General features: G+C 49.5%; 1 protein-coding gene across 5 annotated transcripts in view; it reads left to right on the top strand.

Moving 5' to 3' along the window:
- Positions 1-23960, top strand: part of RIOX2 (ribosomal oxygenase 2) — a 766429-nt gene that overhangs the window by 226713 nt on the left and 515756 nt on the right. The gene's annotated exons all lie outside the window — the stretch shown is intronic.

Here is a 23960-nt window from a genome sequence, read left to right as displayed (position 1 = left end):
GAGTCCAGTTTGTGATGGAGGAGGTTGCGAGGAGCAGGGAGCAGGGAGAGTGTTGTGGGTGGTCATCACTGTAGCGCAAAGATCCAGTCAAACTTCGCGGATGGTCGATGCTGGAGTGTTGCGTTGGCAGACACTACGGCTTTTGCTACAGTAGCGCGAAGTGCTGATCTCTCATTACAGGTCGTGGCTGGTGGTTGCTGTAGTGCAAAGAGTCTGGTTCACCGTAGCTTCATGTTTGTGATCTGTATGGGCAGCAGGATCTTGGTGCAAACAGGCCTGTTCACTGTCGTGAAGAGCGTGCGACTTCTGGATTTCTCCTTGGACTTCAGAGGAGTGCACTCTGGTGCCAACCATGGCCCGAAGTCCTGGGGAGGCATCTTTTGGGGATCAGGAACTTCCTCTTGCACAGGCCTGTAGGGATCAGGCAGGGTCAGTGCCCAGGTCAGCTGGGTAGTTGCTGGAAGGCTTCTGGAGCTTGTTGAATCCCTGTAGCTCCGAACAGGAGTTAAGTCGGCTGACCCTTGGAGTTACTTCAGGAGCCTGGAAGGAAGGGAGCAGATCTAGTCTCCCTTCTCAGACAGCAGGGCAGTCCTCTGGCAGCAGGACAGTCCTTATGTAGCCCTGCACACTCATACCCACTGAGAGAACCACACAGGCACTGACAGAGTCACACAGGCAATCACACACTCACTGAGAAATCCATGCAAACACTGACCGACCTACTCGCACACCCACTGACAGACCTATGCAGATACTCGTAAACCCACTCGCAGACCCATTGCATCCACTTACACATTTACTTAGAGAGGCACCCCAAACACCCACTCTCGGACCCACACAGGCAGTCACACACCCATGCAGGTACTCAAGAAACCCACTTACAACACAGTCACTCACAGACCTACTCATCCCCCACACACATGCTCACTGACCTATACAGGCACTCATAGAGACACTCATGCAGGTACTCACTCACCTACTTACAGACCAATGCATCCACTCACACCCACTCACACAGCTATGCAGGCACTAACAGACCTACTCACAGAGCCACAGAGAAACGCACACAAAAATATCACTCACACAGCCACTCAGACCCACACAAGCACTTACATAACCACTCACAATTCTATGCTAGCACTTTCATGCCCAGAGTCCCAATCGGGCACTTGCACACCCACTCACAGACCCATGCAGGTACTCAGACACCCACTCACAGATACACAGGCACTCACAGACCCACTTATCCCCTCGCACACACGCTCACTGACCTATGCAGGCACTCATAGAGACACTCATATGCCCATGCAGGTATTCACACACCTACTTACAGACCCATGTGTCCACACACACACACACTCACTCACACAGCTATGCAGGCACTAACAGACCTACTCAGAGAGCCACACAGAAACACACCCACAAACCACTCACACAGCCACTCAGACCCACATAGGCACTTACATAACCACTCACAATTCTATGCTAGCACTTTAACGCTCACTCAGAGTCCCACACGGGCACTCACATACCCAGTGACAGACACACACAGGCACTCACACAGCCGCTCACAGACCTACAGCGCCACTCGCACAGCAACTCACAAACCCACACAGGCACTCACAGACCTATAGCTCCACTCACACCCACAGACCCACATAGGCACTCACACACCCAAATACAGACCCATAGCTCCACTCCCCTACCCACAACTCCACTCACACCCAATCCGAGACTGACACAGGCACTCACCCACTCACAGACCCACAAAACCACTTGCACCCACTCACAGACCCACACATACACCCACTCACAGACCCACACAGAGGGACAAATACTCAGGGGCCCACTTGAGCACTCATACACCCACTGACCGACCCACTCAGACACTCACTTAGAGACTCATTCACACACCTGCTCATAGACCCACACAGGCACTCTTACGCAGGAGTGTACTAAGGGGCCAATATTTATACCTGGTGCCAGCTTTGAAGTGGGAAAAACTTCTGGATGTCTGGAGTTATAAAAGGCTAGTATGATGCTCTTTGTGTGTGTGCTGTGGTAGCTCCTATAAGTGAAAGTGTGATAGGTGAGATCTCTGCACTCTTATCTGGTCAGGGTGGCCCATTCTGCCAACACCCAGCCCCCTTTTGTGTTACTGTCTGGGAGAAATACACAAAGTCCAACTGCCAATTCATGTGACCCAGGATATAGACTGTAGGCACCAAATGGTTAGGCAAAAAACAAGCCAACTTTCTAAACGTGTCATTTTCAGAATTGTGACTTAAAATTCGACTTTACCATTAAAGAGGGATTTAAAGTATTCTTTTGAGACCAAACATGACATTTTGACCTGTTCCCGAGCAAATGTTATCACTTATTTAATGTATCACTTTAACCTAATGTCATTCTATGGGAGAGGTAGGCCTTATTGCACCCTGCCCTATGGGCTGTTCCGGGCCTAACCTAGGGGTGACATATATGGATTAAAAAGGAAGGCTTAGGCCTGGCAAAAGGTTTATTTTCCCAGGTTGCGGTGCCAGTTTAAAACTGCACACAGGCTGCGATGGCAGGCCAGAGACCTGTTTAAAAACGTTACTTCATTAGGTGGCAAAAAATGTGCTGCAGGCTCATTAGTGATACGCAAACAAATGATGGACGGAATGCTGAATAAATTCATCCCCTGTCAAAAGATCTGGGTTAAATCCATAATTCTTCTGCTCACTACGGATGGATTTAACCCAGATCTCTCGACTGGGAAGGGGAGTGTTTTGATTTGTTCTGCATTCCATCCATCAATTGTATGTCTTTTGTTTTCTTGCCCTGAGTGCGCAGGGTAACCCAGACTTGGGCCCCGAGCTCACTGTGCCACTAGATTCAAGCTATCCTGGCTGATGAGGAGTGAAACCCCTAAATCGTTCCTAGGATGCTTGTTTCTGGTCCAGGGAGGACCTGACTTGGCAGTTCGGGCTGGACTGTTCCAATGAGGCACAGGGTCAAGACTAATTTGCATATGGCCAGGTCTAAACTGGGATGGCATGCTAGCTTGAATCCAGTTGCAAAGTGAGCAAGGGACCCACGTCTGGGCATACCCATCCCACTTAGGGCGAAAAGTGATACGCAAACAAAGATGGACGGAATTCTGAATAAATCATACATTCACCCCCAATCAAAAGATCCATGGTTCTTCTGCGCACTACGCCACCCCAGTTTGGACCCAGCTAAATGCAAACCAGTCTTGACCCTGTGCCTCATGGGTACAGTCCAGCCCGTACTGCCAAGCCAGATCCTCCCTGAACCGGAAACGAGCATCCTGGGACCAGGCTAACTTGAATCCAGTGGCAAAGTGAGCAAAAGAATGATGGATTTGACCCAGATCTCTTGACTGGGGGTGAATGTTTTGATTCGTTCTGTATTCCATCCATCAATTGTGTGTCTTTTGCTTTTTTGCCTTAAGTGCGCTGGGTGTGCCCAGACGTGGGTCCCGGGCTCACTGTGCCACGCGATTCAAGCTATCCTGACGTCTGAGGGGTGAAACTCCGAAACCGGTCTTAGGATGCTTGTTTCCGGTCCAGGGAGGACCTGGCTGGGCAGTTCGGGCTGCACTGTTCCCATGAGGCACAGGGTCAAGACGGATTTGCATATGGTCCGGTCTAAACTGAGGTGGCATGGTGAGCAAAAGAATGATGGATTTACCCCAGATCTGTCAACTGGGGGTGAATATTTTTATTTGTTCTACCTTCCGTCCGTCAATGTTGTATCTTTTGCTTTCTCGCACTAAGTGCGCCGGGTATGCCCAGACTTGGGTCCTGGGCTCACTGTGCCACTGGATTCAAGCTATCCTGACGTCTGAGGGGTGAAACCCCGAATCTGGTCCTAGGATGCTTGTTTCCGGTCCAGGGATGACCTGCCTTGGCAGTTCGGGTGGACTGTTTCCATGAGGCACAGGGTCAAGTCTGATTCGCATATGGCCAGGTCTAAACTAGGGTCTCATGGTGAGCAAAAGAATGATGGATTTAACCCAGATCTCTCGACTGGGGGTGAATGTTTTGAGTTGTTCTGCATTCCGTCCATCAATTGTGTATTTTGCAGGCCTATTAGTAGAATTTAGTTTACAGGCCCTGGGTACATGTAGTAACACTTTACTAGGAACCTGCAAGTAAATAAAAAAAAAAGGTAAATTGTGTGTAAGTCAATTTTACCATGGTAAAAGGAGAGAGCAGCAGCATTTTTTATACTACTAGTCAGCATTGATAAGGTGCGCAGTGTCCTAAATGCCATCAGAAACTTTTTCACAAAACTGGAGGTGTGAAGGTAAAAACTTTGGGAGTGACCATGCCGAGAGGGCGAAGTCCATCTTTTTATTTCTCCTGCTATACAGTAAAGGTTAGGACTTTGTCTTTAATTCTTGGTGCATGAGGTTGGTACATGAGATTGGAGCATGGGTGGCAGGCAGATGCTACATGCAAGTCAGTTGTCATGTGCACCATATATATGACCTAAATTGATTAGGTATACCTGGTGGAGTGGGCTGGTGGAAAAGTTAGTTTGCTCAATCTTTGGGTAAAAAAATGTTTTACACTGACAAAAGGCAAATTTGTATGATGTGTACCTTACAAAAGCATGAGTTTTCTGCCTAAAGCAGGAGTGTTGGCATATATACTTTTTGTCCCTTAGCTTTGCAATCCACTTCACAATGTCTGCAAGCATGCTCAATGGTTTCCAAAAATGGCAAGGATGGAGCAGTGTTAGCAAAATGGTGTACCCCAAAATCTGGAAGCCCAAAAATTTACCTCCACCAGAATTCCCACATTTGACTAGATCAGACACGGTGTTAAACCTTAATTTAATGAGGCCATGTGTCCCATGTAAAGGCACCCTCCAAACATCAAAAATTAGAAGATACAATTTATTAGTACATGGGGTAAATTGAATTGCCTATTAAATACCTACATTCTAGATCAATAAAAACTTAATGGGTTTTATAACCGAATTCTAAAACAAAGCGATACAGAAATTAAGACTTTCAATGCAGGTATACAGAGTATGCAAAAATCTGAAATTATTCCAAGTCTCGTTTGGGCTACAGAATCAGAAAAGAAATGTGCAGCATTCTTAAAAGCATATAGGCCATCAGGAAAATGTTCAGGCTCCCCCCCCCCCCCCCTTTACAGGGTTTTTTTAATACATTATTCTTGCTTATGAAATTACAGAAATCACAATAATGCTGTATTGTGAGCAAATGTATAATTTCATCAGCAAATCAGAGCACATGAAAAATAAAAGTCACATCGCCTTGACACTTAAGCACTAACCAACTAAATAATTCAACTCCCTCTATGCTAATCCCGGCTGGAGATGTTCTAACAGAATAAAATACATTAACAATAGCATGTTATGTGAATGAATAGAGCACGGTAATTAAACAAAAGAAACCTTAGGATGTTGCAAGTCATAATAGCTGAGCAGAGACAAGTTAATTGAGAGCCTAATAATATTAACAGTGGAAATAAACCATTACATTTCATCTTCACTGTGTGCTGCAGAGTTTGCAAGGAGATAATGTGGGAAAGGGGGAGAGCAAAATGTAGTCTGCCCTAAAACATGGCCTATTTAACATTCATTAGAAAAACACACTTCTATTCATCATAGAAAGTTGCCACTAAATCAATGTATATATGTGAAATCAAGTATTAAAATGCATTCTGGTCGTTGTTAAAAGTGAACAAAAGTGTAAACCTTTGCAAATCTCTTACAGAGCCCACACGTCATGCCTTGGCCACCGATCTGACAAGTTTTAGCACTGTTTTCTGTTGTTACTAGGATCTCACTGCAGTCAGTGTACCCAATTCAACTTTGTGGTTCTAATTACATCAGTTTTTCGCAATCTGTCTGACAAGTTTTAACACGTTTTTCTGTTGTTACTAGGCTCTCACTACAGTCAGTGTACCTAATTCTACTATGTAGTTCTAATTACATCAATTTTTCGCAATTGTGAAAGTTTTTAGATGGCGTGGCTATGATTCAAACGAGTCTACAGGCAACACATAGGTCTCTGCAGTAGCACACTTCACTCTAACAACTAAAGGATCAGTTCACCCCCCAATGTTTATTATTTTTCTTTAATAATGTTGATTATTTTTTGCCATCATATACAGAAAGAATCCCTAAACAAGGTTGTAGAATGGTAACCCACCAAAGAAATAATATTCAAAAGCAGGTTCTTCTTTTTTGTAGATAAAAGGATTTATTCCAGAGACATGAAACCCACGACTTCTCCAACACAAGATCCCAGTAAGAATGATATCGTACAAGTCACATTCTAAACTCTAGATTCCTAAACACAAACACATTCTAATCTTTAAAGAGACATGTATATAAATTACAATTACTGCATATAACACATCCCCCTTTTCACATAATAAAAAAACACAATAAACAGCATTCAATATTTCACATTAATAATAAACAAAATCTTCGTTTCGAGAAGATGGAACTCTAATCCGAGAACTGTGCCTAACACATATGTGGTCACCAGAACCACTTAAATTTCTTGTCTCCCCACTGTTATCAATGGTCTCAAAATTGTTATACCTAGAACCATTGTCACCTTCCCCCTCTCTTAACAATGGACTAGAAGAATGCGAAAACAACTCATTTTTGTCTTTCTTGCCATCCAAATCACCTAAATTGAACCAATCCGAATGATCAAACAATTTACCTTGAGATCTCAACTTATCACAAATAATTTTTGCTTGATCTTTTTTAAGTTTAATTAAAGCATTCTGATTCCACCATCCCCGATCTTGCAACATAACCGACATTCTAGCCACCTTTATGACTTTGGCTGGTTCTGAAAACTTAGATTGACCTTTCCCCACTCTAATAGGCTTTTTTATGAGTACCCAATCCCCCGGAACCAAAGACATATCCTTAACATGTTTTCTTGCATCATAGTTAGCTTTGTACGATAGCTGTTTCCCTCTTACATATGTCCTAACTTTTTGCCAGTCAATCTCATGGTGATTACCTTGTTCCACTTTACCTTTCAGCCATGATGGACTAAAAATTGTAATCGGTTTCCTACCTCTCAATAACATATATGGGGAAATGTTCGTGGTAGAATGGGGAGTCACATTGTAACTCCAAATCTTATCACAGATATACTTGTATACATCCAAACATTTATTCAAAGCAGTTTGTACACCTTCCTTCAACATTCTGTTAGCTCTTTCAACCAATCCATTTGATGCCGGACTGTACAGTGGCACTCACTTTGTATCTAGTGATTTTGAAAACTTCTTGGGTGAGGTTTCTATAAAACATATTTTGGAATGTATTTGATATCAAAATGAAATTCCTGTAATCTAGCAAGTAGTCTGATCAAACGAGTGGAGGCTTTGTTAGAATTACTATCACCTAACATATATATCAAAGGTTTATGATCAGTAAACAGTTGAAATCTTGAACCCCAGATGTACATTTTAAACTTTTCTACAGCCCAACAGCATGCTAGAGCTTCACGTTCTATAGTGCTGTAATTTAACTCAGCACTACTTAGATCTTGACGCAAATGCTATAGTGAATTCCTTTCCCTCAACCACTTGGCTTAAAATTGCCCCTAGGCCTTTTGAACTAGCGTCTACAGTGACTCCACAACTATGACCATGAGAAAAAGCTCTGATGGCTGGTGCTTCCAGGATTAATTTTTTGACTTTATCAAAGGACACTTGAGTTTCCTCAGACCAGATGAATTTCGCATTCTTCTTTAACAAATCCCTCAGAGGTTGTACAATGATCGCATAACTTTGCACAAAACGAGCATAATATTCACCTAAACCTAAAAAAGCTCTCCATGCATCCTTGTCTAGTGGTCTTGGAGCTTCTTTAATGGCGTTGACCAGAGATAATTTAGGTTTGATACCATCAACAGAAATATTATGCCCCAGATAATCCACCTACTGAGTAATAAATTTACATTTGCTTTTATTGACAGTCATACCAGCCTCTTCCAGTATATGTAAAACTTTATCAAGTAGTGAATAATGTGACTCAAGTGTGGGGGTATGAATTAAAATATCATCTTGAAAAGCCTGAATACCTTTCATTCCTGCAAACAACTTGTCCATGAGACGTTGGAATACACTAGCCGCCGACGCTAACCCGAACGGCATACGTTTGTACATGAAGACACCAAAAGGTGTAACAAAAGTGGTTAGAGATTGAGATTCTTTAGCCAAGGCAATTTGATGATAAGCAGATTTTAGATCAATTGTGCTAAAGAATTTGCTACCACCTAGATTTGCTAACATCTCTTGGATCCTGGGAAGAGGATGGCAATCCACCACTATATTTCTATTCAAGACTCTCAAATCTGCACACAAGCGGATCTCGCCAGAACTTTTGCGAGCCACTACAGCCGCAGAAACCCATTCCGACGACTCAATAGGCATTATGATATCTTGTGCACATAAATCATTCAAAGTTTTCCTTAAATCCTCTCTAGCAGACAAAGGAACAGGTCTGCATTTTTTTTTTTTTTTTTTTTTTGAAACCGTTTATTGCAGTTCGTAAAAGTTACAGGTATGGGCCTACAACCATCCGGCCGGCCGCTAGAATGACAAAAACATATTGCACACATACAGTAAAAGTCTCTAGGCAGTGCAGAGCAGTGAAACAGGAGTAATCAATGGTGCAGGCCACACAGCTCCAAGCCCACAGTACGGTTCCCTTTTCTTGAAACAAAACAACACCAAAAAACCACACCCGCAGGGCAACCCGCGATCCAAAATAACAGCACGTGCTCCATAAGTGGGGGATCCAAACCAGCAGCAGAACTCTGGAGAGGGGAATGGGAATAGATCAGGGACTGGGGGACCGCGCGCCCGCGGCTGAGGGAGGGGGGCCATCTAGGGAGACGGAGCAGGCGAGGCAGCCGGTAGCAGTGGTGGCTCACAAATACCCCCGCGGTAGGCGTTCCAGGGGCCCCAGAGTTTCACCCACGCCCCAGGCTTACCTCTCGCCACATACACCACCTTTTCACGAAACATACACCAATCCATATGCTCTTTCCAGGCCGACACCGCAGGGGGCCTCTGGGATCCCCACAATTGAGCAATGTCGCGCTTGGCTATCATGTATCCCAGAGTCACCCACCGCGTCTGCGGGACCGAATAGTCATTCGGTTCCCATACATTCAGCAAGCATCTCCTCGCTTCAGGCAGCAGCGCAACACGCGTCACCACACGCAGGACCTCATGCACACCACGCCAGAATCGCTCCACCTTCGGGCACTCCCACAGTATATGCATGAAAGTCGCCAACGCACCACAGCCACGCTTACACATTCCGTCACCAGCAAAACCCATACGCAGAAGCCTTGGCCCCGTCACGTAAACCCGGTGAAGGATCTTGAGCTGGACGAAACGAAGGCGAGCCGGGATGGCCACCTCTTTCGGAGAGGCCACCGCGGAAATCCAATCCTCATCGTCCAGCTCCAGCCCGTCGGCAACCCAAGCCTCGCGGAGACTAGTAAGCAGGCACGATCTATCGTTGATCAGTTTTTTGTATATGAGGGAGATCGTGCTGTCCGGGACATGGCCATCTAGGACTCTGTCCTCCAGGGGGGAAGACTCCGGAATGGATGCGACATCCGGGAAGACGGAGCCCAGCGCATGGCGGACCTGTAGGTACCGAAAGTACTCACTGCCCTGCAGCTGGAACTCCGCCTGCAGCGTCTCAAAAGTTTTGAATCCCCCCCTCGTCCAGAGATCTCCCACCGTGCTGATTCCGATCGTGTCCCACTTCTCGAAGCCCTTCGACGTCCACAGGGAGCCCAACCTCTCAGACGCATACAGCGGTGACGCCCGGGTCAAACGGTCCTTCCACCCCATAGCTGCATTAGCCGCGTGCCAGACACGCACCATAACACGCGTCGGTCCCGTCAAACGGGAGTCGGGCACGCCAGCGTAGAGCGCTCGATTGTAATCGCCACCGGGCAGGAGCATCTTATCCATCTCAAATGCCGGGTTCAAGGCGGGCCCGTAAAGGCCATGATTAATTGCAGCTAGTTGGGAGGCCCAGTAATACCGTTTAATGTCAGGGAGGGCGACCCCCCCATCGTACCACGGGAGCGTCAATTTAGCCAGAGCAATGCGCGGCCTCCCGTCCCAGAACAGGCGCCGCTGGAGGCCCTCCACCTCACGGAAATAGCGTGCCGGGACCAAGTCCATAGTATTCTGGAGGGCGTAGAGGAAGCGTGGCAGGGACATCATTTTAAACAAGGCCGCTCGGCCGAGCGGCGAGAGCGGCAGACGCCGCCAGCGCACCACGTCCTCCCTCAAACGCCGGAGGGGGGGTAACAAATTCCGCTCATAGCGGGCCTCCGGGTCAAGAGTGATATAGATACCCAGGTACCGAAAACCTTGGGAGGCAATCTGGATCGGACAGTCCCGTGGTAGGGCCGGAGCCTCCCCGGAAAGCACATATACACAGGATTTCGCCCAGTTGATGACCAGGCCTGAGTTGCGACCGAATGAACGCAAAACATCAACCAGGACGATCAGTGATTTACGCGGGGAGGCGAGATACAGAAGGATATCGTCAGCATAGAGGGACACACGGTCCTCATGCTCTGGGGTCCAGCGGAGACCACGGATAGAAGGGTGCCACCGCAGCCACTCCGCCAGGGGCTCCAGGGCCAGGGCAAACAGGAGAGGCGACAGGGGGCAGCCCTGTCGCGTACCCCTCCCCAGCGCGAATGGGGCCGAGACTCGCCCATTCACTACCACCTGCGCCAATGGGCCCGAATATAGCAATTTGACCCAGCTAATGAAACCCGGGCCAAACCCGAATTTTGCCAGCATCGCCCAGATGTATGGCCATTCAAGCGTATCAAACGCCATGGTGGCGTCCAAGGACGCCAAGATGGCCGGCTCCCGCACAAATGGGACACGCGCGAGCACCCCGTGCAAGCGCCGCAAATTGAGCGCCGTGTTGCGGTGCGGTATAAAGCCAGATTGGTCTTGGTGGACCAAATCGCCCACCACGCCAACCAACCTGTTGGCCAACACCTTGGCGAGGATTTTGGGCTCCGCGTTCAAAAGTGAAATCGGCCTATAGGATGTGACCCGTTCACGGGGCCTCCCCTCCTTGTGGATCACCACAATTGTGGCTAGACGCTGGTCCGGCGGGAGGGAACCCCGCGAGTGGGCCGCCAGGAACATCGCGCGCAGGTGGGGCGCCAACACATCCGGGCGTAGCTTGTAGAGCTCGATGGGAATACCATTGGGGCCCATGGCCTTGCCGGATGCAACCGAGCGAATAGCCAAGGCAATTTCGTCCGAGGTGGGAGGGGCGTCCAGCGAATCCCTGTCCTCCACCGTTAGGGAGGGCAGTGCGATGTCCCGAAGCAGGGCATGGGAGTCTGCCTCCGAGCAGGGGGAAACCGGGGAGTAGACTTCGCGGAAATAATCCGCGAAGCAGGAGACAATGGCTTCCGGCTCAGTGACACACGCACCATCAACACTCTCAATCAAAGGCACCACACGGCTCGCTCTCTCCCTCTTATCCAACCACGCAATCAATTTGCCAGCCTTATCACCCACATCATACAATCGCCCCTGCTGCTCTCTACTGAGGCCCCTGGCCGCCTCCGTGACGAGGGCCCGATAGGCCACCTGCTTTAGGTGTAGAACATGCAACTTGTCGTCTGTTACCCCGCTTCCCAGGTCACCCTCCAGTTCTGCAATCTCGGCCTCTACCCGGGTCACCTCCTCCCGCTCGCGCCGCCGGGCATGGGAGATAAAGGAGAGGGCCTCCCCTCTAAGGACTACCTTGAATGCCTCCCACAGGGAGATGGCCGAAGAGACCGACCCCACATTCTCATCGAAATATCGCTGTAGGGATTTGATCAAATCAGCACGAATGGTGGGGTCGCGCAAATACCATGCATTGATTGGGGCCACCCTGCCATCCCCCCTCGGGAAGACATCGAGATGCAACAACAATGGGGAGTGGTCTGAGATACCCCGCGCCAGATGGCGCACCTCCCCCACCCTCCCTGCGTGGGCCGCCGGGACAAGGATGTAATCAAGCCGCGAGAGGCTACCATGGGCACCCGAGTGGAAGGTGTACTGTCGCAATGCAGGATGCTTTAATCGCCAGCAATCCACCAGGCCCAGCGTGTCCAGAAGGCCGGGCAGCCACGCCTGTGCCCGGGGGAGGTCCCTAGGGGGATGGCGATCCATAGACCCAGAGGCTACCGCATTAAAATCCCCTCCAACCACCAGCAGGCCACTCGGAAGGTCCAGAAGGAGGCGCCCCAGGTCCGCAAATGTGGTGGCTTGTAACCCAGGCGGGACGTACACTGATATAAAGATAAACACTCTACCCTCCATTCTTCCCACCAGAACCGTGTAGCGTCCCCTCTCATCATGGCGCACCTCATCAATCTCCAACGGGAGCGAGTTCTTGATCATAATACCCACCCCCCGCGAGCCCGAGGTGAAGCCAGAATGGGCCGCCAAACGATATCCCCGCCGGTTCATTGCATGAAAGGAGTTACCTATAAGGTGCGTCTCCTGCAGGAAGACAACATCTGGTGAAATACGTTTTAAGTACTGCAGGACCACACCACGCTTAATCCTATCCCCCAGGCCGTTAACATTCCATGACAACACAGCCAAATCCCTACCCCCCATCATACGTCGAAACAATCGGTCGTCCCCCATCGAGCATCCTAGAAACAACAACATAGTAGCGGGTTTGCCCTGCGGTGCTAACAAACAACACACCCCCCCCACCCCCCGGTCCCAACAAAACTCCCCCCTCCCTGCACCCCTGCATGAGCCCAGACAGCCCCCCCAAAGTGCAGTGTGCCTGTCGCCCCATAGCTAAAATACTAACTAGTCCCCCAGAGGAGGAGGGAAGCCCCCAACAGACCCCGCACGACCTCCATAGGAGGGGAAAATACGCAATCAATAAATGGTGAAGGAACAACGTCCAGAGCAAGGCCTATGCAGTCACCCCTCAATTCTGCTCCGGCGGGCCCTCCTCGCCAGCCGCGCCCCCCCCCGCCCCCGATCTCCAGGCAGAGTGTCCAGCCAGTCCCCAGCCGCCTCGGGCCGGTCAAAGAAGTGCGTGCGACCATCCACCTCTACCCTCAGCTTAGCTGGAAAGAGCATTGAGTACTTGAGGTTCAGGTCCCTTAGGCGACGTTTAACACCAAGAAAGCTCTGCCGCTGCTTCTGGACCGCCGGGGTAAAGTCTGGGTAGAAATGTACCTCCATGTTGTCAAGCTTGACCGGTCCCTGTTGTCTGGAGGTCTGGAGGATAGCATCTCTGTCCCGGAAATTAAAAATCCGGGCAATGAGAGGCCGCGGCGGGGCACCAGTCTTAGGTCTGCCCCCGGGGACCCGGTGAGCACGCTCCACCGCAAAAAGCTTACTCAGCCCCCGGGGCTGGAGGTGGGTCAGGATCAACTCTTCCACGAAAAGATCCGCCGCCTCTGCCTCTCGTCCCTCCGGCACCCCCACAATACGGACATTATTCCTCCGGGCCCGACCCTCGGAGTCCTCCAGTCGCCGGTCCATCAGGGCGCTCGCCTGGCCAAGCCGGCGCACCTCCTTCTGGAGGGCCACCACGTCTGTCGTGAGGCTCGTTGTGGTGTGGGCCAGGGAGTCGACTCGGTCGTTTGTTTTGGACAAGTCTGCCCTCACAAGGCTCACATCCACCAGGACCGAGTCTATTTTTTGCGCTAAGGTGTCGAAACGCTGGTCCACCGAGGCCTTCATCTCTGCGATGGCGCCCATGACGTCCCGGAGGGTCAGATCCACCGGATGAGCGGATGCCTCCGTCGGGCCCACCGGGGATGCACGCGATGTCTCCGGAGAACCCTTCTGGAGCGTGTAGCGGTCCATACTGTTGGCCTGGTGCGCCGTGCCACGGCGGGTCGTCTTCACCTTCGCCCGGTCGCCATCTTGTTTGGTGGACATGCTGGCTCTGCCACCGTCGTGCCAAGCACCCCAAACGGGCCGCTATACCAAGTCACGGGTGCCAGGGGGGGGGCAGGGGCGACCACCGAACCGCGGGTCAACCCACCGCCGGCGGGTCAGCCGGGCTCCTGGACAAGGCCACACCACCACACCCCGCTCCGCAGTCCGACCCCGCTTGAGAGCTAGGAGGGCGCAAAAGCGAAAGTGAAAGTGCGGGGTACGCCAGTCGCCCAGCCCCGTTCGCCGCTGTTATTCACTTTGTCCCCGGATCGCCCCACTACTCCAATCCGGGGGGCCGGCGAGGAGAAGGCCACAACCTTCGATCGATGCTCCCACCGGCGTCCGGGGTCCGATTCGAGCCCAAAAAACGGGTGGCGCCTCAGCTCCGGTTCCCCAACACAGTCCCCTCAACAAGGACAGGATATCGCCAGGATTAATTCAGGAGGTCGCGGAGGTCCTCGGGAGCCTCGCACCTACGCGGCCATCTTGGTTGCGCGCTAGGCTCCTCCCCCCAGGTCTGCATTTTTGAACAATCGGAACGGCATTCCTTTTAAGTTTGATAGTATGATGGAAATTTTTAACCAATCCTATCTTATCTGAGAACACGCTAGGATATTTTGCTACAACATTGTTAACATCTTCTACATTGTGCTTTCCAAAATCATGCTTATGTACGATTGTTGATATCGGTAGATCACCTAAAGTGACGGGTTCTACATGTCCAGGTCTTAATATAATACCTAGATCTGCCTGATCTTGCCAACCAAGAATGTCTCTGCCATTCACAGCAACATAAATCTTTGTGTAAATCTCTCTACCCTTAAACTTGATGGAATCAGAAAAATATCCTTTCATGGTAATATCAAACCCCCCAAATGCTTTAGGATTTACATCTGTTGGTTTCAACAAAACCTTTGACCAAAACTTACTAAATGTTATCTCATCCAAAATAGTAATGGGAGATCCAGAATCAGCCATGACATTCACGTCAATAGCTCCAATGGCCACACTACATAAAGGGCCTTTACACCTTCTCAAATCACCCCGTAAACTATTTACCTCAATTGTAGATAACATGTTGTTCATGGCACAGCAAAGTTCCTCCTGTTCAATGTCTACGCTATTGATCTTACTTTTATGTTTAGAAAATCTGCATACCGTGTAAAAATGACCAATCTTATTACATGTATTACATCTTTTCCCTTGTGCAGGGCAATTGGCAGAATTCCCCATGTGATACTTCGAACCACATCTATAGCATGAACCTTTTTTTTCTGAAGAACTATTAACTCTCATTTTCGTAGATACTGCGCTAATATTTGTTTCACTATTGTTAGCACTTGCATCAACCTGCAATACTTTAGAATCTACATTATTTGAAGTATTCTGTGTCAAAATTTTTGAAGAAACCACAGATCGTTCAATACTCCTTGCAATGTCCATGACCTCATCCAGCGAAGGGTCCTTACATGTTAAAATACGTTCCTGTATTTTCTTATTATGACAGTTAAACACTAACTGGTCACGCAAATATGTGTCCAATTGAGATGCAAATTGACACTTTGCTGCTAGAACAAGTAACACAGCTAAATAATCCTCAATGGATTCTTCTTGTGTTTGCTTACGCTTAAAAAATAGGTGACGTTCGACCATAACAGAAGGTTCATCTACATATTGTTTACCCAATCTAGCCAAGGCCTCTGCATATACGTTCCAACCATCATCCCGAGATGGGGCTGGTACCACAGGTAAGTTATCAAAAACGTCTTGACCTGCATTACCTAAATGGTTAAACAACAATGCTTTTTTCCTTCCCGCAGAATATTTTGTTGCATCAATAGCTTCTAAGTAATTGTCAAACATTCTAAACCATCTATGCCATGGCATAAGTGGTTTACCTGGATTAGGAAGGAATGGTGGTGGCTGCATCACATTGTTTGATGAAGATGACCTGCTTATAATTTAACTTTATGCCAAATATACCACTTATAATATGCTTAAATTTGACAAACAACCAAAAATAAATAAATAAATAAATGAATACATTTAAAATTCCTAAAATGAAATGCAGGTTAATAAATTACCTAAGCGTCACTTGAATGCATCAATGAATGTAATTTTGTACGTAAATATATCACTTAGATAAGAAGAACAGATTGAAACAATACTACATGGCACTTGAATATAGTTCATAAGCCAACATCACTCAGTAATATTCCTTAAGTGAGCTATATCAAACGTTGCTCCATATGCTCGATCACTGTTATGAACAAAGAATCCAAAAACAAACAAAAAAAAAAAACGGGATATTTTCCATCAGTAATGTTAATTCCCAATTCAAGATGGCGGCTTGTGCGTGAATCACGCCGTGACGAGTAGACGTGAACGTGACGTTGTTGGCGTTGATGAGACGCGCTGTTGTCTGAAATTGCTTCGATGCACGTTTGGTCCCGAGACTGCTCCCGTGACACACGAAAAAGAGAACGATGGCGAAAATCAAAAATCAGCGGGCTGCAACGGAAGACTTGCTGTCAAGGTACAGTGTTTTTCCTGGATTAGTTCATCCAAAACGAATCCAACACTCATAAGTATCTCCGTGTCAAGAACTCACGATGCACCATTCCGACATTTCTGAATCTCACTGATTTCCGCCCTCACACTGTTACCACGTATTTCACCCGTTGTACTGATATTCCTTTGCTTAAACACAAAAGCAGTGATATCATTCGAGTCTTTCAAGCTTCCAAATGAGAACAGACTCAAGTAGGTGCCGCTTGTCTTCAATGAGATAATCAGAAAATCGTAAATCAGGTTGAAGATGTTCTTTATCGAACTAGTCCAAATACGGTCGGTGGGTTTCTCAAACTAATCCCAAACGTCGCCAATCGTTGTAGAATGGTAACACACCAAAGAAATAATATTCAAAAGCAGGTTCTTCTTTTTTGTAGATAAAAGGATTTATTCCAGAGACATGAAACCCACGACTTCTCCAACACAAGATCCCAGTAAGAATGATATCGTACAAGTCACATTCTAAACTCTAGATTCCTAAACACAAACACATTCTATTCTTTAAAGAGACATGTATATAAATTACAATTACTGCATATAACAAAGGTACATTAATGTATCTCATCTATAAACAAATTCAAGGTCTATTGATCTCTCCCTAGCTTATGAACCAGTTGGAAGGGGGTCGTGACTAACCAGCCGAACATGGCGGATACGAGCTGTTAAGAGCTCTGTCCATGAACCCTCGATTATTCTGCCTAGCAATGGTATCCCCAGCCATCCGGGTGTGGCAAGGGAGCAAATGAATGCCCGCACTGCGGTGGCCCACGATCGCACCCTGAAGAAAGCGGAGAAAGCAGGAGTGGCCCATTAAACGGATCTCCCAGGGCCCAACAACGAAGTGCTCGTGAGCGGCGAGGTGCCATCGGCCACAAGTGCAACCTGCAAGCGTGGGCTCACAACAACAAACTCGTGGAGGTACGGCGCCTGCCCTGACCACCCCCACCGAGTCAGTGGTCCCTTGCGGAATGGCAGCGAAACCATCGAGGGAAGTTCACTGTCCACACACGCTCAGGGAACTTGCGCGCCGCCGAGAAAGCCTGGAGGGCTGTGAAAGAAACTCCCAATCGGCGGCACCAGCCCTGCACCCCCTGAGGCCCTGATCAATACAATTGAGAACCATGCAGGGCGTCGAGGTGCCCGGTTACCAGCGGAGACTGCCAGACCGGGTGTGCAGAGTATAGTAGAAGACGTGAGCGGCCTTCCCTGTCCTGCCCAAACCCCCTCGCCGAGACCCATCGGGAGAACAACTGGATCGGAACACTGAGGGGAAGGGCCAAACACACGCCCAAGCCACAACGGCGCTGACACAGGACATTGCGAAGCACCTAAGTAATGCAGGCCTTGCCTACATCAGGCCCTGGGGGTCAGATCGGGCCATGGCCGTGAACGCGCAGGAACAAAGGAAGGTGGGGACAGCGCTGAGAGGCAGTGCACCTCCCCGAGACTGCCGACTTCGCACCACAGCAATATAGGGGGGCTGTCGGCAGGGACATACAGCAGTGGGCCAAGCCACGAGCTTGGTGAAAAGACTATCCCTTATTTTGGTCAATAAGCAACCGGGCCAGGGCGCTGTAAAAGGTAATAACGTCGGAGTAGGGGGAAGAGCAGCGGGGTGACAAAGAAGCGAAAGATCGTTCCACGCCGGATCCCTGGGCCACATCAGGCCCTGGTCGCAACCGTGTGTGGGGGAGGTACGTGGCTACCCCTGTTTCACTCAAGGTACGCACGGCCTGGTGGGGTGAACAAGTAGTAAAGGTGCCAAGCGGCGAAACACCTCCCAAACAGCACATGAAGACACTCATCTGCATACGAGTGACTGGACACCTTTCTCCTGTGAAAGGGGGCTCCCCCTTACATTGACAAAAAAGCGACCGAACTGTGGGAGACTAAAAGACAGCGGGGAAAAAGCGGCTAAAAGGCGCCAGAACAACATAAAATTGTCATGCGCAAAGGCCTGGATGAGGCATAGGCAACAGACGTGTGGGAGCAGAACAGGGTGATCCCCTTCCGCCTGCCCTTGAACTAGCCTAACTGCTGGGAAGCAAGTAAACCAGAGATAGCACTGTGGGGAAAAGTGTGTGTGTTAGTTAGAGTGTGTGTGTTAGTGTGTGTTACTTAGAGTGTGTGTGTTAGCGCAAACCCCCAGACGCGTGAGGCAGATTGGGGCGCAGAAGCAAAACAGGTGGCGGAGATGCCGGGAAAGAAGAGGGCTAACACCACTAGCGAGGTAGGCCCCCACAAGCCCAGAAGCACGTAAACAGGCACACCCCACCAGACAGAGTTCTGTAGCACCCAACCACATACGGACACAGCAACCCAGGGCAGAAGACATAAGTGACAAAACAGATACGCCCACCCAAGCAGCTGCCAACCCACGAGAAGCCACAGTCCACGTGACTGGTGCCGCTAGCACGGAACAAACCGAATGTGGATGGCACAACAACTAGTAATGGGGCGTCTACGCACCAACACCCAACAGCCCAGAACACGCAATGGCAATCCAGAAACGGTGGCTGCGGAAGTGCTTGCTGCCAAACTTGATTCAGTACTAGCAGTGGTAGAGAAGATCAGGTCTGCGCTGGACCAGACCTGCTCCTCGGAGTCCAAAATCGATAAGGTAACCTTGAATTTCACCCTGCTACGAGCTGACCACCACAAACTAGGGGATAAAGTACAACAGCAGGAACAAGTGCTCACAGAGCTGAAACCCGTCAGGCAAAGTCACACTGGAGCCCTGCAGGACCTAATAGATCGAGTACATGAACTGGAGGACGGAGTGGAAGACGCAGAAGGGTGCACACTGCAGAACAACATCCGCGTCGTAGGAATACCGGAGCGCGAAGGATGAAAACCTGAAGAATTCATTGAGCGCTGGATCAGAGACCTACTGCCTGCTGGCTCCCTGTCCTCCCAATTTGTAATTGAAAGGGCACACTGAGTCCCTGCATTGAAGCACCCACCAGGAGCCAGGCCGTGTCCATTCCTGTTCAAAGTCCTCCACTGAAGGGACAGAGACTTGATGTTGCGGGAAACCTGCAAACTGGCAGACATAAAAATAGGCAACAGCCAGATCATGATCTTCCCAGATTACACTGCGCAAGTTCAGCGCTGCAGGAACGCATACACAGCGGTGAAGCGACAGCGGCCAGAGCTCGACCTAAACTACTCTCTGATATTCCCTGCCAGACTGCGTGTGGTTACGAAAGGAATGGCACATTTCTTCGACTTGCTTGCCGAAGTCTGGGACTGGCTAGAGGAGTCAGGAACATGGACAGGGCCCAGACCTTCTGTGGAGGTGGAACCAAGGAAAACCAGCAGGGGACAACGCAATTGTGGTGGCGCGGCAGGCCCCGGACGAACATTACGCAGCCACCACTGCTCCCAACTTGGAACAGAGAAGAATGGAGAGGCAGGAAGCGATCTACGTCGCTGTAGCACTGGAGGCTGCGGCGCAAAATCCTGACAGCACAGTACCTCCAGGTTCGCTGACACTTGCGCCTCCATGCCCTCCAGACTAGGCGGCCCAGAAGAATATCAACTGCCAGATGTCACGCCGCAGACAGTGGATGACATCATATGACTTTGGACAGACTATCGCAACCTGCAGAAAACGGCGCACGCAAGTACCAGCCTTTCTGGCAAAAAGTTGTGTAAAATAGCATGTTGTTTACGTCCCTGCTTTTTATGAATGATGGCGCTTCTTTACAGACCGCCGCAGACAGCACTTGCCCGTGTTACAATACAAGACGCACGTGGCTCACACGCTTCCCCTGCGCAACGGGGAGGGTACTCTGCCAAAATAGGACATTGAGGGATAGCGTAACCCTTATAAGGCACACACCGCCCACCCCCACACCACAAGTCAGAGGGACGCAGTTATAGCCTTAAGTAGGGCAACTTAGTTTGGACGAACATCCACTTAGAATTCTCCCCAGATGGTTATGCACAGTTCAGTTCACACCTATACATTGTTGTTAGAATTACTGAGTTGGAGCACACTCTCACCAGTTAGGAGTTATAACGCCCTGCCCTCCCATTGCCAACCTGACCAACTCAAAAAGGAAATATGGTTCAGGTCAACGTAGTCACATGGAACGTGCGCAGCATACACTCACCGGTGAATAGGTATTCAATCTATTCTTATTTGCAGCGCAGAGCTCCTGAAATCGCGCTGCTTCAAGGAACGCATATGTCCCAGTTGGAATTGGGGCGTCTGCACAGCTGATGGAGAGGCAAGGTACACGGCACAAGCTACTCGGCCTATGTACGAGGTGTCCTAATTTGGGTGAGGGCTAGGATTCCCTTCACAAGTGAAAAGGTATTAATTGACCCTGAATCGAGATACAGGTTAGTTAGTGGGAGACTGAATGGCCAACCAATACTCCTCGGTTCCATCTATGCCCCGAAGCAGGCCAGCCGGCCTTCCTGGAGAACCTCACGAAGATATTAGCTGGATGGAGTTGGGTCCCCTGGCTCATTGGAGGGGATTTCAATTCTGTACTTAGCATAGATCTGAATAGATCGTTCCCTGCCCTGTCAAGGCCACAGCAGCGTCCAACACGCAGGCCCTCACAGACTGGTTGGTGCACTGAGCACTAATAGATATATGGCGCACCATAAATCCTGTTACACGGGTCCACTCGTACTACTCAGCGGTACATAGATTACATTTGCGCCTAGACAGAATAGTGGGATCCCCAGCGCTCCTCCCCCTTGCCCACCGGATAGAATACTTAGGCCGGACACACTCCGACCACAACTCACAAATACTACAACTTACTTGGGACTGTGAGCGCCCCCCCTGTCCCTACGTGGAAACTCCAAACCGCAGTGCTAGAAGAACCAGCATTCTGATCCTTGCTAGGCACAGTGCTCCTTAAATATTTCGAGATCAACGAAAACATAGCAGAGGATGTGTATAGAATGGGAAGCCTTTAAAGTCACAACCAGGGGGCACTGTATGGGTATGACTTGGAACATACGTAGGCAACTAACCTCCGGCCTATGTAAAATAGAAATGCAGCTGCTGCGATATGAGGGTGAGGGTGAGGGTAGGGACAAGCAACGCCTGGAGACTGCGCACGCTGACTGCTAGCATACCTTCGCTGTCACAACTACACCGCGCACACAGCCCGCACTGACGCCAGTGCTGATAGGGCAGGCCGACTACTAGCCTGGCTAATTCGCCAAGAACACACCTGCAAACCAATAGACATGCTGTGAACTAGTACAGGAACCCCAGTACATACACAACGTGACATTCATGCAGCTTTGACACAGCATTAAAGCCATCTGTATCAATCCCAAAGCCGTTGTGAATCAGACACCCTAGCAGCTTTTCTAGACCAAATACAATTACCTGAGGTAACGCCGGCACACAGCGAGATGCTAAACGAGCCAATTTCACACGAGGAGATTGGGGCAGCAATATCATCCCTGGCCACGGGGAAGACCCCTGGACCTGACTGGCTCCCGGCAGAGTATTACAAGGCGTGTCTGGAATCGCTAGGCCCGTGGCTGCACACCCTTTACGCTACCGCCATAGAAACATGACAACTTCCCCCATAACTATGCGAGGCGCACTTGATTTCACTGCCCAAACACTTCAGTGACACAACGGACATGGGCTCCTACAGGATACCACGACTACACGCGCACTGCTTACACTGTCCCAGATCCTCCAACTCTTCCATCCCGGCACACGTACGCGACCTCCGGAATCTTTGTGGTTGAGCGTAGCATACAGATGCTACCAAAGAAGTCTTTACATAACCCGAAGCATAATGCCCTACGCCCCTGCACTCCCCCTAGAGGACGCTCCTAAATGCCAGGGAATACTTGCAGCTACCGAGCTACAACAGTGGCATGAGGAGGGGGTACAGACCCTAGGAGACCTTTACTGGAAGGCACTTTGCTTCCCCATGCAACACTGATAAAAGACGAGAGACTCCCTGTGGGGCAATTTTCCTACACCGGTCATTGTTAGCCACATTCACAGTGCGGTGGGGGGACCTAGCCACAGAACTGCCCACACACCTCACCATACAATACTTACACCTAATGGGACAAGGCAGGCACCTGACGCGGTGGTTCGCAGCCTCGCTGCGTCAACATGCGGCGATCAATTTAGATCCCCTCAGGCATAAGGGGGAGTGCAACCTTGGTAGACAATTCTCAGACAAAGAATGGGGACAAGTGCTGGCCAGCCCAGTTCAGATCCCTAGGAAAATGAGATTCAGACAAATTCAGTATTACATTACACAAAGAGCGTACTTTATGATAGCCAAAATCAATAGATATTTTCATTGTACCGACTCCGCCTGTCCTAGATGTGCTGCTCTTGAAGCAGATCTGATACATATGCAATGGAGCTGCACCAGCCTCAGTGCATACTGGAGAGAGTGGCGGAAGAACTGCACCGAGAGAAAGATACCCTTTGACTGGCCGGTGTACCTGCTGCACAAATTCCGCAGGACATGAAATACAAAGGTCCCCTCCAAGTTCTTAGATCTGGGCATAGTGGCGGCCAAGAGGCTAATCACGAAAAGGTGGAAGGCGCCCGATCCCCCACACTTTCAGGCTTGGAGACACTCCACACTCGCTTGGGCCATAGCCGAAGGCATAGCGATCCGATGTGAAGAAACTATAGGCCTCAGGAAAATATCTGCACATTGGGAAGCGATCCTAATAACACTGCAACAGCGTGCAGACCCGCCAGATCAGTCCTCACAGACACCTGACCCGGACGGGTAACACAGCTCACGCGAACCAAACCTTGCCCCTGGGCCACCCAAAGACACCAGACCTGCAGCTGCCAATAGTACATCGGCGATCCGATGCGTGCATTCACGGGAGGGCTATCGACAAAGTAATAGGCGCAGGCGCAGTAAATGATATACCCACACACATATGCAGACATGTGGGGACATTCCAGCTCAGCTCCAAGTTCTATGTCCTACCCCCTGGTTGTTAAATGTATTGTTTATCATGGTCACCCGCACAGCTCTTTCCTTTAAATGTTACTTACCACCGGCCATGTTCGTAGACATCCTAGCCGTACTGGACTTTAAATGATGAGACTGATCAAATGCAACTCACTGGAGCTGCCATGCCAACATGTTTATCAAACAAATAACTGTAATGTTATCATCTCTATGACAATATGATGTAAGAAAGCTGATGCCATTGAATGCAAAAACATATAGTGCTATTTTTTAGGTCTCACCTGACCCAGCGCATGCGCTGATCTGGCGAGACTTATTGAGAGGGATGCAAAAAGTGCTACCAGGCCAGCATAGAGCTACAGTGCATGTGCGCGGGCGCGCGCGCCGCGCTTTACCGCGATTACTTTCACTTTCGCGGCCGCTTTAATGTTTGATCGCGAGCGCGACC

This window comes from Triturus cristatus, chromosome 8 (genome assembly GCF_964204655.1).
Source record: "Triturus cristatus chromosome 8, aTriCri1.1, whole genome shotgun sequence".
NCBI lineage: Eukaryota > Metazoa > Chordata > Amphibia > Caudata > Salamandridae > Triturus > Triturus cristatus.
Note: the sequence above shows the minus strand (reverse complement) of the source record. Positions and strands in the feature narration are given on the sequence as shown.